We start from the raw sequence: 16550 nt of genomic DNA on the forward strand, positions 1-16550 counted from the left end.
GGATGGATCCCCCACGCCTTGGAGAGTCGTGCAGAAGTGTTTTCCCGCCGGATGGACGCCAACAAGCCTTGCTACACGCAAATCGTGCGTTTGACGTTTTTGGACGCTGCTGGGGCCCAGGAGGGACCAGAAGGTCGCAAATTGGACCTGCAGAGAGAGGGGACGTCGAGCAAGACAAAGAGCCCTCACTGAAGCAGGTAGCACCCGGAGAAGTGCCAGAAACAGGCACTACGAGGATGCGTGAAACGGTGCTCGCCGAAGTTGCACAAAGGAGTCCCACGTCGCCGGAGACCAACTTAGAAAGTCGTGCAATGCAGGTTAGAGTGCCGTGGACCCAGGCTTGGCTGTGCACGAAGGATTTCCGCCGGAAGTGCACAGGGGCCGGAGAAGCTTGCAAAGTCGCGGTTCCCAGCAATGCAGCCCAGCGAGGTGAGGCAAGGACTTACCTCCACCAAACTTGGGCTGAAGAGTCACTGGACTGTGGGGGTCACTTGGACGGTGTCGCTGGATTCGAGGGACCTCGCTCGTCGTGCTGAGAGGAGACCCAAGGGACCGGAGATGCAGCTTTTTGGTGCCTGCGGTTGCAGGGGGAAGATTCCGTCGACCCACGGGAGATTTCTTCGGAGCTTCTGGTGCAGAGAGGAGGCAGACTACCCCCACAGCATGCACAAGCAGGAAAACAGTTGAGAAGGCGGCAGGATCAGCGTTACAGAGTTGCAGTAGTCGTCTTTGCTACTATGTTGCAGGTTTGCAGGCTTCCAGCGCGGTCAGCGGTCGATTCCTTATCAGAAGGTGAAGAGAGAGATGCAGAGGAACTCGGCTGAGCTCATGCATTCGTTATCTAAAGTTTCCCCAGAGACAGAGACCCTAAATAGCCAGAAAAGAGGGTTTGGCTACCTAGGAGAGAGGAAAGGCTACTAACACCTGAAGGAGCCTATCAGCAGGAGTCTCTGACGTCACCTGGTGGCACTGGCCACTCAGAGCAGTCCAGTGTGCCAGCAGCACCTCTGTTTCCAAGATGGCAGAGGTCTGGAGCACACTGGAGGAGCTCTGGACACCTCCCAGGGGAGGTGTAGGTCAGGGGAGTGGTCACTCCCCTTTCCTTTGTCCAGTTTCGCGCCAGAGCAGGGGCTAAGGGGTCCCTGAACCGGTGTAGACTGGCTTATGCAGAATTGGGCACATCTGTGCCCAACAAAGCATTTCCAGAGGCTGGGGGAGGCTACTCCTCCCCTGCCTTCACACCATTTTCCAAAGGGAGAGGGTGTCACACCCTCTCTCAGAGGAAGTTCTTTGTTCTGCCATCCTGGGCCAGGCCTGGCTGGACCCCAGGAGGGCAGCTGCCTGTCTGAGTGGTTGGCAGCAGCAGCAGCTGCAGAGAAACCCCAGGAAGGGCAGTCTGGCAGTACCAGGGTCTGTGCTACAGACCACTGGGATCATGGAATTGTACCAACAATGCCAGGATGGCATAGAGGGGGCAATTCCATGATCATAGACATGTTACATGGCCATATTCGGAGTTACCATGGTGAAGCTACATATAGGTAGTGACCTATATGTAGTGCACGCGTGTAATGGTGTCCCCGCACTCACAAAGTTCAGTGAATTGGCTCTGAACAATGTGGGGGCACCTTGGCTAGTGCCAGGGTGCCCTCACACTAAGTAACTTTGCACCTAACCTTTACCAGGTAAAGGTTAGACATATAGGTGACTTATAAGTTACTTAAGTGCAGTGTAAAATGGCTGTGAAATAACGTGGACGTTATTTCACTCAGGCTGCAGTGGCAGGCCTGTGTAAGAATTGTCAGAGCTCCCTATGGGTGGCAAAAGAAATGCTGCAGCCCATAGGGATCTCCTGGAACCCCAATACCCTGGGTACCTCAGTACCATATACTAGGGAATTATAAGGGTGTTCCAGTAAGCCAATGTAAATTGGTAAAAATGGTCACTAGCCTGTTAGTGACAATTTAAAAGTAATGAGAGAGCATAACCACTGAGGTTCTGGTTAGCAGAGCCTCAGTGAGACAGTTAGGCACCACACAGGGAACACATACATGCACACCTATGAGCACTGGGGTCCTGTGTGACAGGGTCCCAGTGACACATACATATAGGCCACAACCTTATGAGCACTGGGGTCCTGACTAGCAGGATCCCAGTGACACATAACAAACATACTGAAAACATAGTGTTTTCACTATGAGCACTGAGGCCTGGCTATCAGGATCCCAGTGAGACAGTGAAAACAGTGACAAACACCCTGACATACACTCACAAACAGGCCAAAAGTGGGGGTAACAAGGCTAGAAAGAGGCTACCTTCTCACATTGCATCACTCATGCCATTTTCTATGACATAATTAATAATATTGCTGCAAAATTTGCAATTAAGTTATTGATAAGAAAAAGGTGCATGGCGAGGGCGCAAGCTATAGCTACCCTAGGGGGATGAGTGATAGTTACTTGAGATAACTATAACCAGTGAATATCAGTTGTTTTAGAATTTAAAACATTAGAGTACGCTGTTACTGAACAATTCACCTTACTATCACATTACTTTAACCTTTGATTTTTTTTCTGTGAATATATCTATATCACTATTTCTGTCTTGCTCTAGCTCGCTCTCTCTATATATATCTGTATATACATGTATATATATCTATATCTATTTTTCTCAAACAACAGGTCTAGCTGAGGCAGGGGCCACACAACGCGCTGGTCTGTGCGGGGTGCCGGTCGCCCAATAGAACAAAACAATCCTTGCTTCGGAAGAAGGAGCACGGACTCAATGGATTCAGAGATTTCTCACAAGTTTAATTTCAAAAGCTTCACTAACATGTTTCCGCTGTCGCCTTGATCACGAGAAATCTCTGAATCCATTGAGTCCGTGCTCCTCCTTCCGAAGCAAGGATTGTTTTGTTATATCTATATATACATTATATATATATATATATATATATATATATATATACACATATATATCTGTGTATATATATCTACAAATATGGCTATATATATTTATACATATATATATCTATAAATATGTATGTATCTCCACAGAACGTCTCCATCAACAGGGGCCCGTTATATAAATATACAATAGAACAGAGTGCTGAAGCCCACTTCCTGATAAAAGTGAAGCATTTATTTCATGCTAAGAGTGGCTGCAACCCATCATCATCCATTACAATACAAAAAGAAAAGCAGGCAATGGACGCTCGCTGTTGGTGATTATTGAACAGGACCTACACCCACTGACGAGCACCGACGCAGACAGGTGGACAAGATCATAGGAATGGCAGGAGCATTCCAGCAGACTGTGGCCCTCATTACAACCCTGGCGGTCGGTGTTAAAACGGCGGTAATACCACCAACAGGCCGGCGATAAAAAAAAATGGGATTTGGACCCTGACAGTTACCGCCATCCAAAACCGCCACTTTAACACACCGATCGCCATGGTGGTAACGACCACTTGGCTGGAGACTTCGGTCTCCAGCCCGGCGGCCGTCACAATCCCACCCTCGGGATTACGACCCTGCCTACTGCCATGGTTTTTGTGCCAAACTTACTGCCACGAAAACTATGGCGGTAGGTCCCTTTCCTGGCACTGTTGGGGTCTCCCCCGCCCCCTCCCCCTCCCTAGAGCTCTCCCCCACCCTCCCCCTCCTGACCCCCACACATATACACACCCACACGCGCACCCATATACACACATGCACACACTCATACCCACCATCACCCACGCATGCACACATGCATACCCACACACCACTACACACACCAACATAGCTTGTCACACACATGCATCCACAACACACAACACTCACAATCACTCATTCACGCATGCATCCAACACAACTCACACCCACATGCACGCATCCCAAAACATACACACACCCCCCACATACACACAACACCCCCCACCCCCCTCTCTGGTCGGAGAACCCGCAGGGGGTCCTCCAGCTGGAGACTGTCCATGGCGCTGCTGTCAGCAGCAGTGTCCGCCAGCAAAACACCCCCAGGCCGTATCATTGCTCATGATACGGTCGGCGGTGTTTTGCTGGCGTGGCATTGCTGCTGTCAGCAGTGCTGCCTTACCGCCGTCCGCCGCCATGACCGTCAGCGGTGTTCCTCCAGCTACCTGGCGGAATACCATCGGCGGTTATAACACGCGTTGATGGCTGGAAGCCACGGCGGTGGTGTGTTGGCGGCCGTCGCCGTGGGGGTAGGCGGTCAATACCGCCTATGTTGTCATGAGGGCCATAGTGAGTGTGGATGCTGGCAGTGTGTGTGTTTAGAACTAACATACCCTGGTTAAACACAGGAAAGCTTCAGTGCTGGACAGTGCACGCAGACAAAGTGTGTGTGCTGGATGTATGGGTACATTTGAGGGTACAATGCATTGAGGTATTGGTGTAGAACAGAGAGTGTGCTATAAAAGTACACTGAGTGAGTGTGCCTGAAATGGTACTTGTATGGAGGACCGTGGGTTCCAATTTGGGAAGCCCAGGCCTGCCTGGTGAAGACATTAGGAGGAGAGGAATCCCCCAGACAGATTTATATTACTAAATTCCTGTAAACTAGGTGGGGACACAATGGAGGGATGGAAAAATGGAAAAGACTTCCTTTACATCTCATAAACTACTCTTTGGTTCAGTGATTGATCACAAGGAAGTGGCCTGGAAACATCACAGGAAGGGAGAATGAGCTGATAAGAGGATCAGAAAGAGTAGGACTGGGGTCTGGGATTAACCCTTTGAGGCACATATCACTGTGGCTGACAGGCAGGTTTACCTCTGGTCATACCCTTGAATTATGTGTGGGACAATCAGCTTTGGAGTCATGCCTGCTGTCACAGATCTCTTTCCTGCAGGAAAATGAAAAGGAGGAGTGCCCACTTCAGAAAAAGCAGAACCACAACTTGAAGCTTCAAAGACCTACACGCTAAATCATATTTGATGTCTGGAAAAGGATTATAAGAATTGGAGGTTGAGTACCTCAAAAATGGTAATCTGCCAAGCAGCCAGATGGGCTGTATGAGAAGGGGACGCTCTGCCTGTGACCAGGACTGGGGGCAAAAGGCCAGCTAGTCTCCCTGCTGTGTGGGGGGACATCACCTGGGACACCAGTATCACCTACTGTGAAGCCTGGAGCTTCATTGCCTGCCTTTTGCCAAGACCAGTGTGCCCTGTAAGGGAGTGGAGAGAGTTTGAGGGAGCCAGGTCCAATGGGGAGCTCTGCATGAGGATTACTTAAACCAGGTGTGAGACTGTGCACCGATTAGACCATTGCCAGTCTGCAGTATTGTCTGTGTGACCTTTGTATGTCATGGGAGGGCAGTGTGGCTCTGAGCCATGTCAGAAGAGCTCATTGGGAAACCCCAGGCTGCACCACCGTACCACGGGAGCCTGTACACCAGAGGGGGTCACCGGTGTATTGAATTTAGGGCAGGTGTGCAGGACCTGTGACTGCTGAGATCAGCAACCCTGTATGTTAGGGGCGAATTCCGTAGTGAAGGAGATTGCCTAAGGAGAGTCTGAGACCTGATTGTGAGTACAGTGGAAACCCCGTATGCGAGGAGGAACTGTCGGTACTGCTTTTATCTAGAGTTTGGGCCATCCCCCTGGACTGAAGGACAACTGCTGTGACCAGAAGGTTGAGTCCGCACGCTTTGATCTGCACCTGAGGATGTTCCTGAGGTTCACTGAGACAGCACAGAGGATGTTGCACTCTTGTTCGCACTCCTGTCAGGAGCTGAAGTATCACACCAGCACCCATTCCCCACTCTGGGAAAGCGCAACTTACCTTTTGTGTTCTTTAAGCCTGAACAGCTCCAGTCACTGGAAACCAAAAGGGAGCACTGCTCCATTCGGAGAATGGCCTTTTGCACATGCAATTTACCACAAATTGAAATCAGGTGGTAACCAGGTGCAACCTATATAAAGAGGCCCAGAATGACTCAGCCTCTTTTCCACAATGGCTGCACTCTACGTGATGGTGAGGAGAATGAGGATCTTGGCAGGTTTGAGGAGAGGGAGGAGGAGACAGGAGCACATTTTCAGAGTGCGCATAACCCTTTTTGACCAGACAGAGGAGTAAATTTATGAGAAGTACAGGTTAAGCTCAGCCATGATACTTGACCTGATAGCAGATTTACGACCCATACTGCAGCGCACCACACACAGGACCAATAGTATACCCACCTTTGTGCAGGTATTATACTACCTGCACCTATTAGCCTCAGGAAGCTATCAAGGGTTCATAGCAGCAGCAGGAGGGGGTCTTGCAGAGTGCTCTCTCATGCTTCTTCAATGCATTTCTCAATGCCATGCTGAGCAAAATACAAGAACACCCCACAGAAATTACAACAGACGAAAATAAATTTCTATCAGATTGCACAATTCCCAAATGTCATAGGTGCCATCGATCGGATACATGTAGCAATCTGTCCACCATCGGCCACTGAGTATGTGTATCGTAACCGTAAAAACCATCATTCCATGAACATACAGATGATTAGCAATGCCTCCAACATCATAACTGATCTCGTGGCCAGATACAGATACCCAGGTAGCACACTTGACTAATACATCTTTAGCCACAGCGGGATTGACACAAGACTGCTAGCTGGGGAGTTTGGTGAAGGATACCTACTTGGTAAAGTAATAGTTAACAATGTTGCATTGATGTTATTGTGGTGTCAGATATCAACAGTACTCATTTTACTCTGTTTATTCCAGGAGATAGGGTCTACGCAGTGCGGACCTATATTCTGACACCCTACCTGAGCCCTGCAACGCCAGCAGAGAGGAGGTACAATGTTGCACACAGGGCAACCCGCAGTGTGGTGGAGCGGACCTCCGGACTGCTGAAGAGCTGCTTCAGGTGCATCCATAAGAGTGCAGGTGCACTACAGTACAGCCCAGAGATTACCTGAAAAATTGTGGGTACATGTGCAATGTTGCACAGCATTGCAACGAGCAGGGGCATACCAGTTGAACCAATGGAGCCGGGCTCAGATGAAGATGGTGATCCCTTACCACCCCATCACCGAGTAGACAGGAACAGTGCAGCAGAGGGCAGGGAAAGCTGTGCTGACATCACGCACAATAATTTCTGATGTAAGTAATGACAACACCACTTCAATATTATGTATTTCTGTAGTTAGCAACTTTATTACCTTGACTTCAGGTAACGTATGTGTCAATAGGACATAGCCATGCACTATATGCAAACATGTGTGATTAACAGTCTCACACTATTAGCATCACAGTATAACTGTATAGCTACATGTTACGGTAGCCCTCTGTAGCCCTCAACATTACTTCCTATGTACAGGCACTCCACTTGAGTTCTCAGAGCCTCACTGCCACCTCCTGTTGCGGGTTCACAGGCAGTACTGTGTCTGGTACCGCAATACCTAGGATCCATCACAGGGGCTGTAAGACTGCGGAGGCCAGAGAACTCCTCACTATCCCCACCACCCAGTTTGCTATTTGTAGCACTGCGTGCTGTCTGCATTGCATCCAGGACATTGGTTATTTGCACCAATTCCTGTGCAACGTCCTGCTGCAATGTGCCATCTCCACCTGTATGCCCACAGCACGTAGTGAAATCAAGGCAGTTGAGCTAGCAAGCCGATTGACCGATCTGTAGAACGCATCAAACCTTCCCATAAATTGGTGATGGCGCCTACGGTGGTTAACATGCTCCTGCTGAATCTCAGTGCAGAGGTCCCTAATGGCGTTTGTCAACTCCTTTGTGTTTTCTGCTGCTGTTTGCTGTCCCTCATTCAGAGACTCCAACTGCTTGTGCATTGATCCAATGTTTTAATTGAGTGCATCCATCTGCTTGTGCAGTACTCCCATATTGTCATTGTGAGACTCAAACTGGCTGTGCATTGCACCCATGTTATGATCGATTGACACCAACACCTGTGCATTGACCTCATGTGTTTGCATTGCAGACGCTGCACTTTCAGCATGGAAGCTTCAAGGCCGCCAAAGATTGATGGGCCCTCTCCTTTCTCTGTGCACTGTCTGCCTGGTTCGGGATGCCTCCTGAGGGGAGTTGACTGACGCTGGGGCAGGGACTGCTGTCTTCCTGTGGATCTAGCCTCTCGGGGTGGTGTGGGGACTTCATCCGGCATTTCATCTGAGTCCAGGTTATACTCTGGGAGAGGTAACACCCTTGCCCTGCGTCTAGTTGGTGCAATATTGAAAGACTCACTGGTGTTTAAGTCAGACTGTGGCTGTGTTTCGACACCCCCCACATTTCCACATTCTGCTGCAGCAGGGCCCGGGACATCAGCATGTCATTGATGAATATATCACAAGAGGTTGCACAATAGTAATAAATGTACAATGACATCGTATCACTGTGAGTTGTTTGTGTTGTTTCTCTATGTGGCTGAACACTAACTTGCTATTTATGTGGTATTTTGACTTTAGGGTTGTGTTGTATGTAAGATGTGGCATGGACTACTTATCACAATGCATCTAACTAATAGCTATCTTCTAAGGGGCATTTGTACATGCACATATGAGGATACACATCATTGCTGGCCTTACCTTTGCTGGTCCTGGCTGTCCCTGAGGTGTCAATGTCAGTGTCAGTCAATGCAATGTCTTCCATTGGTGTGTACGGTGTCGGGGTGGGTGGTCCACCTCCTGTAATCCTTGCCTCCTTTAGCCTGCTGGCTACCCTCTCTTTGGCACAGGAACACAAGTCACACCATCGCTTGCGTATCTCTTCAACACCCACTGCGCATTTTTAGGTGTGGATTTCTGACCACAGTTTCCTCATTACACTTTCAGGTACCTGGAGTGAGTTCTTCCCAAACAGTTTGTCATGGTTCCTGTCCACCACTTCAGTAAGCACCTCCAATTCCAGCTCACTAAATTTGAGTTTGCACTTCCTGTCTCCTTTCTCCTTCACATTCCCATCATTGGCCATGTTGCAGTTTGGTCCTGGCTGGCTCACAAAGCTGGCTCCCTGGTGCTGGACTGTGTCTCTCTGCCTGCTCCATTGGGTGTGGCTCCTGGAAACAGCAAGGGCTGACTCACTTCCTAGTTGTGATGTCATCAGGCTGTTCCAGTTTGCCGTTTTCGCAATTTGCGATTTTCAAATACTGAATCGCTATTTATTTGTGATTCGGTGTTTGCTAATAGCATATTGCGTTTGCGAATTTTAAGAAATCGCTTTTACTAACTCGCAATTTTGATACATCTCATTTTGCCTTTCTAAAATAGCGATTTCTTAAAATTCACTATTTAAGAAATGCAAACCAGGAGTTTGATACATCTGGCCCCATGAGTATTAAGAACAGGGATTACATAGTGATGTGTAAAAGTTTTATAGGATTTACAAAAGAATACAAAGTGCAACAGAGTCTGTATGGTGGATTAATTACATGGACGGGTAAGGGTTGTACAAGTCTCATATTGATCCACAGGAAAGCTAAGATGCTGCGTATGCTGCCAAGATGAAATCTGGTTAACAAAGCCCCTTCCCAGAATCTGTCAACAAGATTAAATAAGGATCTATATCTGTGGAAGTCTGGAGAATAACATGATCCAGTATTATCAGCTTTTTCAACTTCATTCCCTCCCATAAAGATGTCATACATGCTCTAAATTTATCTTTTACAGAGGGTTTCTCACCTCTGGTGATCTGTTGAGGACTCAAAAATAAATTAGATCTACTAAGGGTGCCACCTCTGAGCTTAATATAATTGAGCAGATGGGTTTTATATACCAGGCTAAATAGCCTTAATCATGGATCTATTTAGATATGTGTGGCTATTTGATCAACTGATAGCCACAATAGAATGGGAGCTAGATTAATACTGGCTTCCACATAGCTTAAGCCAAATTCTTCATGAGAAAAATAATAGAGCAAGCTAGGGGGTAAACTTAAATGGCATTGTATTTGCCCATAGCTCCAAAAGGGTGACCCATAAATCAAAATTGGTAGACATTTTTTCTCATTCATTTCACTGAGGGGTTTAATGGGTTTTATTTCCAACACAATGTGAAATTAAAAAGAGCACCGACAGATTGATTAAATATTAAGAATCTGGTAGAAAGGCAATTGGACCACGAGCTGAGATAATGAAAGGTAATTTCCAAGCAAAAGAAGTAATTGACCTTCCCAATATTTTTCTCTTTGGTAAAGATGGGTCTAGACTTACAGTTCTTAGGGCCACATGGTATGTTCTAAGTTTTAGAGAAATTGATGTCAAGGTCTAAATTGTCCCTCAATATGGCAAAGTAATCTATCAAACCTTTGAGACAATTAGAAGTCAGAGACATTAAAACAGTGTTGTCATCCTGCAGTAGGGTAGGTACTGAGTTGGAATGTACCCTTGGCATTTCTTTACCATGACAAATAAAAAAGCATTGAAATTGTTCAGGTACAACAGAAACAAAAGCTAAAACAAAGGAATCGGAACATTACATCCCTGTGTTGTGTGTTACAGTAGCTAAAAGTGCTGAATGTACGATACAGAGAAAGTCAAGCAGGGACTGTACCATCCCTAAACCAGTTAGAATATTCCATAGCTTTGACAGATTTACTAAGCCAAAAGCGCTGTGGGGTCTTTAAAGTATATGTACAAATGACCCCATTTCACCACTGTGTATTTACTGATAAGCAGGTGGAGGTTAAGGCATTTCTCTATTGTACCTAATTCTTCTCTAAACCCATACTATCTATGTGATAGAATTCTGGGTTTCCCTGCCCATGTCATTATTCTGTGAAGAACTACTTAACTCAGCACTTTAACTATAGAATCTAGCTGAGAGATGGGTCATAACAGTCCAGATCTTGTCTATTACCTTTTTTTTAACTCTTGTATTTTGGGCCTGATTTTGAACTCAGCAGTTGGAATACTCTGTCACAAACATGACGGATATCCTGTCCACTGTATTACGATCTCCATAGGATATAATGGGATCGCAATACGACGGACAGGATATCTGACATGTTTTTGACTGAGTATTCAACTCTGCCAATATCTAAATCAGGCCCTTTGATAGGTACTGTGATGGTGATATACCAAGAATCAGGTAGTTTGGGCCAACAGTCTCAGATAAGGGCATTGTTAATGACTGGAGCCCAGAAATCACAATGTTTCTGCAGGTCAGCTCAGTCGAAACAGTGCAGCGGCATTGGCCTTGGCTCCCTTAGGGAGCCGAGGCCAATGCCGTCACACACTAGCACCCTCGGAATGAGCACTGTCTGCATAGCAGACAGTACACATTACACGGGTGCTGGCAGGGCGGCCCCTGCACTGCCCACGACATGGTCGTGGGCAATGCAGGAGCCCCCCTGTGGCCCACAGCACTGGCTTTCTGCCAGCCTTTTCATGGCAGTGCAAACGCCATTATATGGCTAGCGGAAAGTGAAGTCGTGATCAGCATGCGGTGCTGCCATGGACACTGCCATGGCTGACCACCACTTCGACTGCCACCAACCCATTGGAATCCCTGATCCTGGCGGTCCGAATACATCAGGATCATAATCTGGCAGTTGGATGGCCAGGAGTGCGGCAGTCCGACTGCCACTGTGAGTTTGGCGGCCCTCAGACAGACAAACTCTTAATTAGGCCCTATTTCACCATTCCAACTCCATCCTTTTAAACAGTATGTTAAGTTTTGAACTTCAGATGGGTTATATTTACTATTCCCATTCCAGTCTAGCCAACAGTAGAGAACCAGTTTGGAGGTGGACGGGTTAGATTAACTATTTCCAACCCCATCTACACAACTTTAGGGAATGTGTTGGATTGCAGAGAGGCTACAAATGCTATTACTGCTCCAATCTAAGTAATAGTAAGGAACGTATAGGTTTCTAGAGGGGTTACATTTACTATTCTCACTCCACTAACAGTTGGGAAAGTGTTGGACTCCACACAGGTTCCATTTACTATTCCCACTCCAGTCTAAGCAACAGTAGGGAAGGTGTTGGTTCTCTGGAGGGGTTAGATTTACTATTCTCACCCCAGTCTAAAACACAGTAGGGAAAGTGTTGGATTCCACAAGGGCCAAATGTTTTATTTCTACTCCTATCTACACACATGTAGTTAAAGTGTTTGATTCTGAAGGGGTTAGAATTAATATTCTCACTCCAACCTAAGCAACAGTAGAGAAAGTGTTGGATTCTGTGCAGTCACATTTACCATTGCCACTCCAATCTATGCAACATTAGGTAAAGTGTCGGACTCTGGAGGCGTTACATTTACTATTCCCATTCCAATCAACACTACAGTAAGGAACCTTTTAGACTTCATAGGGGTTAGATTTAATATGCACACTACAGTGAGACCAACAGTATAGAAATGTAGGACTTTGGAGGGACAACAAATAAAATTTAGAGTTCAGCAGAGAAACTGTTTGCAGCCGAAATTAACATCTACCTTCCTTATTTAGAGTTGTTGGACCTTCACTATGTCGACTGTGGAGATGAATCTGTCTCTGTCACTGACATACAGTTACGATTGCAGGCAAAGTAATGTGTTGGAGGTTTTGCCATTTGTCCAACTGGGCAGAAAAAGTGAAAGTTTTCACTGTCCGTCACAGCCAGGGAAAGAGTTTGAAAACTGCAAAATTACCCAGATGAAGAAAACTCCCATGGTGAGATTTGATTGTTTTGTTTTAAAAAACAAAATCCCACTTTGAAAGTTTGACGTATAGGTATGTTATGTTGAGGGAGCCATCTGTCAAACTTTAATTACATTTAAAGGAATTGCTTTGATGGCGGACCCTGGAAATGCAAAAGATGTCCGCTAATCCGGTAGACATGCTCACCATGGTGTAAGTAAAGCCCTCCGCCATGGCAAGAGTACATAAACTGTCCACCCAACTATCAATCAGGCAATATATTTTTAAACAAAACAAATACTGAACATAGCATTTCCAAAATAAATAACCATCAATTAAATATTATTAACAATTATTTTAACAAATACTATAATCTTAATAACTTCCCACCCTATTCCCCTACAAAATCAAAAACCAGCTGCCAAAATATACATTGCTAACAAAAATGTAAACATTTAAATATACTGTGAAATTAAAACAAACATAAATTAAAATTACAAAATAAAACAATATACATATTTAATCATTAATTACATAACTAACAATTAAGATGAATTAGCATTAAAATAAAACTATTTGTATTTTAATTACCATGACACCCCATTCCCCTACAAAACCAACAACCTCTACTAAAATATGAATTATTAACAAAAATTGAAATGTATATGTTGTTTTGCTTTGTTTTAAACTAAGAGAAAAACAATGCCAGCATATGCAGCACTCTTAGTTTGAGTAATGAATTTATTAAGGCACTTCTCAGATATCAAATAAAAGCACACCAATACATGAAAATAAGCATTTAACTCAAATGGAAGAGAACACATGTATATGCAGGAATAATTGCAGACAGAGAACTGTGCAGTGCATCAACAAAGCATAAACATTTATATAAGCCAAATAAGTAAAAGTTAGAATGCATCACCATGGCAGTGGAATCCATCCTCACCCTTGCCAACATCAAACTGGGGAACCCTGAATGACTGAGACAGGAGAACGTCCCAAAAGGGAGCTGATTGGGCAGTGCATACACTCCCAAAATTAGCTCATCTGTGTCAGTGCTCAATTCCCCCGCTTTATATACCTTAAATTAACTTAAGAGGAAGATTCTAGCAATCAACCCCTGCCTTCAGTTATTGACTTCAAATGCTGGCTGTACTTGGTCTGTGTCGAAAACACACAAAAGAACTGTCCAGGCCCCAATGTGTATTCCTGAGACGGAGCTGTCCCTTTCTCTGCTGAAAACATTCTCACCTTGGTACACTCTTATCACATCCGCGTCCCCCACAATATGTTCCCTGCTCTGATGAGAAGAGCAAAAACACACTCAGTATAGGAAACAAGCTTGGTGGAAATATAGCTGTGACTGAAGCTGAGCACAAAATGGAGTCAGTGGTCAAAATGGAGTCGGCGGTCAAATACAAATAGCATTACACTCCACCCTTTGACCATTGACTCTCATAGCATACTGGTCTAAAAGTAACCCTTTTTGGTCTAAATATATGCATTGTATACAGCAACATGGCATTATTATAATACAAATCACTACAATTATTCCACCTAAAATAGTGCGTAATTGCCCAAAATCAGGCAACCAGCTAAATAACCAGTCCTACCACCCTTTAAATTAATCTTCTCTTACTCCCTTCACCAATTCATGTAAAGCTTCAATATGGGACCGGATGAATTTGGAATGGTCTGATAGGTTAAAGCAGCACATGCCCTCGAATTCTGAGAAGGCCATGATCGTGCTTTAACAGTAACTAGTCAATATCTGCCCTGTTTCCAATATAGCTTTTCTAGTGCCTCATATATCTAGAAATAACTCTGCTAAAGCGATAGATGTGTTGTTTATATTTTTAACTATTGAGTATGCTAGTTTGTTAATAACTTGAGTATTATAAGCACCTAACCCTGGAACTCCTATTATAGGAAGACTCAAACTCACATATTCTGACATAGATAATAACTGAATTTACTTGAATTGCTTCCCTTATGTGTTGATTTTGTAATACTGAGTGAAATGGAAACATCATAAGTCCTAACGGCGTAAAAGCACACGTTACTCCGGTTATATTGCCAGGAATGTACATGTAGGTGGTATTTCCACAAGAGAATAACTACCCCGCCACTAGTTTATCATGCTTGATGTGACTGGCAGCAGTCACAATATGCTCACAAGACAGCCGGCCAAACACACATGCGCTCTGAGGAGAGTGCACACACTCCCCTCAGTGCTCGTCACCCCCGTAGCCCCGTCCCTTCCACCACGGAGAGAGTTTATTATCCCTTCGTGGTGAAAGGCTTGCAGCTTCTGCTGCTGGCGGGGGCGATGCTCCTCTGCCCTAATGGAGGAGCTGCCCTTTCTTGTGACCCTCATTACCAGAAAGAGCCTGTGCAGGGCCACCCCCTTGGTTCTTGCACTTGGTCCTCTTTTTGTTATTCATTTTATCCTGGATTGCCTTCCGCTCATCATCTGCTATGACCTCCAAGTTAAGTTGAGCCCGCACGTACTAAAAAGAAAGGTCACCTGGGCTCGAGGTCATTGACTTTTTATTCACACTGTATTATCTTCGAACGGGCCCATGGAGTTTGCTCATGTGGTCTGTCTTTGAAAAAAAATGTATTGGCGAGCACCTGGTGGTCTATTTTATCGCTGCTTGTCAAGACTCAAATGATTTGTTTCAATATTTTCTAACTTTTTGACAGTTATTGCTTTTTCTTTTCTTGGACCTCACGCTGGGGTTAGATAACATTCACCAATTGATTGGAAACAATTCCATTATATCCCCTATTGCAAAAACTTACATCTTGAGGGGGGGTGCAGGGGGGGGGGAAGTAGGAAAAATACATTGTGAACCCATCAGCCTTTTCCTTTGCCAAATTTGGGCACAACATAGGCTAGGCACTCTGTTGCACAGCTACCCTCTTGTGCCTATCTGCCAAATCATTTCTCGTTAATGCAAAAACCCTGTTAAGCTCTGCAAAACAGTCTGGGCCTTAAGACCTTTTTGATTAATAACACAAAGCTGGGCCCCAGGTCATTTGAAGATAGTGAGTTGCTTATCAACAAGATTATTTATTGGATTAGAACACAACCTCCCTATCATTCGCTGAGACATCATTAGGGTCCATAGGATGCTGATGAGTAACTCTCCCCTGGATTGTATTTGTTCGGTCCTTTCGAGGGAACCTCTAGTCCAGGGCCTGATTAGTATAGATTCACAGTCTATAGCTCCCCTAGGATACCTCATCCAATTTAAACTTGACATTTCCAACAAGACAAGGTTTGACTCCCGACCACTTTGCTTGACTTTTAGCTACCCAGTTCGCTCGTGGGTTCCAGACAGGCCTCTGGATGTTCGGGCACTGCTGTTCAATCCCTTAACTATATCTCAAATTCTAAATGCTAATGAATACCCCATTTTGAATACCTACTTGCCTGTGTTTCCTTTGACCTTTGCTCTAAACCCCAATGGTCCTTTTAATTCAAGTTTGACTACCTCCACTATGTCTCCTACCCACCATCAAGTTGTTTTTTCTCAAGCTCTCTTGAGATCCTTGTTGAATCTCCTTACTGTAAAACCAATTTTTATTCCTCAGATCCCACTAAAGAGATGTGCATGTTATCTTGGAATGTGGCTGTGATCTCTGATAAAATCGTGGATCCTGGTTGGAATAGAGTTCTAGATACTTTTCATATAATCCTAATTTAGGAATCCTGGGCTGTATCCATGCTTTTAAGACTGGGCTACATTTCCCTATGTAACGATGCCTTACCAACCTCAACTAACAGACCTGATGGTTGATTTATCTGGATCAACATTTCTCTTCATGGTTGATGTAAAAGCTAGATATTTAATCACCTAATGTCCTAAGATTTAACCTTAGCCCGGAAAAAGGAGCTCTATCAATGTTTTGAACACTTACAATCATATGACCTCCAAAAATAAA

The sequence above is a fragment of the Pleurodeles waltl genome, chromosome 7 (genome assembly GCF_031143425.1).
Source record: "Pleurodeles waltl isolate 20211129_DDA chromosome 7, aPleWal1.hap1.20221129, whole genome shotgun sequence".
Taxonomy (NCBI): domain Eukaryota; kingdom Metazoa; phylum Chordata; class Amphibia; order Caudata; family Salamandridae; genus Pleurodeles; species Pleurodeles waltl.